At 48.6% G+C, this 2,543-nt stretch overlaps 1 non-coding gene across 1 annotated transcript in view; it reads left to right on the top strand.

The window, feature by feature from the left end:
• The first annotated feature begins 2,011 nt into the window (after positions 1–2,011).
• Positions 2,012–2,543, top strand: part of LOC143466337 (small subunit ribosomal RNA) — a 1,808-nt gene continuing 1,276 nt past the window's right edge. The window contains exon 1 of the ribosomal RNA XR_013118780.1: positions 2,012–2,543. This exon is cut by the window's right edge and continues 1,276 nt beyond it. This is a non-coding gene — a ribosomal RNA (small subunit ribosomal RNA).

The following is a 2,543-nucleotide window of genomic DNA, read 5'->3' as shown; positions in this document are numbered from 1 at the left end:
GGCAATGCCGAGATCCGACCTTACGCGAGTCCGACAAGTGTGACTCCCGCGTCGGTTGACCCTCCTGTTCGAAAGGCGGGGTGCTAAATCATTTGCAAACGACCTAGTTGAAGATCGGGGTGTCGTGATCACTAGAGCAGTATCTTCACTGCGATTTGTTGAGAGTAAGCCTCAAGATCTATCGATTTGTCCGCAAGGCGGGCGCCCGAGCGACTTCGGCCGACAGGCCGGGGTCGCTCTTTTCTCTTCAAAAATTTTCGGTACACGTCCCGGTCCGTCCGGGGTGTGTGCTCTTTTTTTTTGCCATTCCGACGTCGCACAAACGTGCGTAATACGTGCATTCATTCATGCATACATACTCACAAAAACACAGACAAAACACACATACATATATAGATAGATAGATACATACATACAAGCATGGAAGATTGAATTGCTATTTATTTGCATTTTTCCTCTAGCGACCGTAATGTGTTTCTTTTTTTGGTCGCCAGTTGGCGCCCTCGGACTACCGTAATTTCCACAACGCGTCCGTTTTGCCATCGCATTCTTCCCTGCGGCACTGCTTGCTCACAAATTTTTTTCTTTTCAGTATATATGAGCGAAGCAAACATTTACCTGGAGCATCAGCCTTCCGCTATTATTATTATTCCGCTTAAACCTATTCCTACTGCAATGTTCAATGATCAACTCAATTCCCGACGAAAGACGGTCTATTCTGAGTTACCCAAAACGGTGACTGGCAGGTGAGTGCATTTGATATATTTCTTTAGCGTTTGGACGTGTGTGATTCAATATATTTTGTATGACACTCTGTTACATTGGCGTAATTGAGCTCTTCAATTTAATTTAATTTAATTTTATTTTATAATTTAACAATAACTTTAATTGATAAATACGTTGTCATTGCCTTGCATTGACTCACGTAGCTTTGCAATGCTGCTTGACGATTATTTGATGATTTTGTTGTATGACATATATTGTTATGATTATATCGATTAAAATTGTGCACTTTGACACTGTATGGCATTAGATTAATTTTATAGACTTTTGACTTCGAAATTTTTTCAAGTCGATTCACACCAAAAAAATGTTAAGTCCAAACGCCCAGGTCGCGCGGATAGCCCTCACCCGCCGCGGATTTTCCCAAGTCGGAAGAGCTTTAGCCGCGAGTCGGTGTTTGGACTTTAACTTTTTGTTGGTGTGATGAGACTTGAACATTTTTTAGAGTCCAAACGACCAGGTCGCGCGCATAGCTTTCACCTGGCGCGGATTTTCCGAACTCGGGAGAGCATCACGCGCGGGTCGGTGTTTTGGACTCTGAAAATTTTTCCCATCCACTCCAAAAAATGTTAGAGTCCAAACGCCCAGGCCGCGCATATTCTCTTGACCGAGCGCGGATTTTTCGACCTCGGAAAAGTTTTTGCCGCGGGTCGATGTTTGGACTCTGAAATTTTTTCAAGTCTCGACAAAAAGTTAAAGTCCAAACGTTGGGAAATATTTTCAGAGTCCAAACGTTCGAGTTGCGCGCGGTGCCCGGCCGGGGCGCGGTTCGGCGGCCACGGCAAGCGGCCACGCACCTTCCCAAACTCCAAATCCGGCCGCGAGGTCGCGCGATCCCGAGGCCGTTCTGGGGTACCATGGCGATGCAGGATTCTGTGACTACTATGAGGGAGCAGGCAGTCGTGTGAGCGAATGCGCGCGCGAGTGCGAATCGAAGCAGAATCGATCTCGGTTGGCGTCGGGCACGATGGGCAGATGTAATGCTGTTCGCGCGGTCGCCCATGCTTAGCCGGGGTTTTGAGCGGTCTGTCGGATCCAGTGGCAAGCTATCGGCGTGCCTCGGCGCGAGTATTGCACTCGAATCGCCGGGCAGCGTCCGGAATCGACGGTTTTCGGAGCTCGTGCAAGCCGCGAGCGTAGTGTTTGAGTAGCGATGTACACGGAGAACGTGTGAAAAGAAACGCGGGGCGCCCGTCGTCCCGCAGCAGCCTCGTTTGCTGCGAATAGCTACCTGGTTGATCCTGCCAGTAGTCATATGCTTGTCTCAAAGATTAAGCCATGCAAGTGTAAGTACGAGCTCTCGTACAGTGAAACTGCGAATGGCTCATTAAATCAGTTATGGTTCATTTGATCGTACGTGTTACTTGGATAACTGTGGTAATTCTAGAGCTAATACATGCGAAAAGCGCCGACTCACGGAGGCGTGCATTTATCAGACCAAAAACCGACCGGGCCTCGGCCCGTGCTCGTTGGTGACTCTGGATAACTTTGCGGATCGCACGGTCTTGCACCGGCGACAAATCATTCAAGTGTCTGCCCTATCAACTTTCGTCGGTACGGTATCTGCCTACCGAGGTTCTTACGGGTGACGGGGAATCAGGGTTCGATTCCGGAGAGGGAGCCTGAGAAACGGCTACCACTTCCAAGGAAGGCAGCAGGCGCGCAAATTACCCATTCCCGACGCGGGGAGGTAGTGACGAAAAATAACAATGCAGGACTCTAACGAGGCCCTGTAATTGGAATGAGTACACTCTAAAACT

This window comes from Clavelina lepadiformis, chromosome 7 (genome assembly GCF_947623445.1).
Source record: "Clavelina lepadiformis chromosome 7, kaClaLepa1.1, whole genome shotgun sequence".
Lineage (NCBI taxonomy): Eukaryota > Metazoa > Chordata > Ascidiacea > Aplousobranchia > Clavelinidae > Clavelina > Clavelina lepadiformis.
Note: the sequence above shows the minus strand (reverse complement) of the source record. Positions and strands in the feature narration are given on the sequence as shown.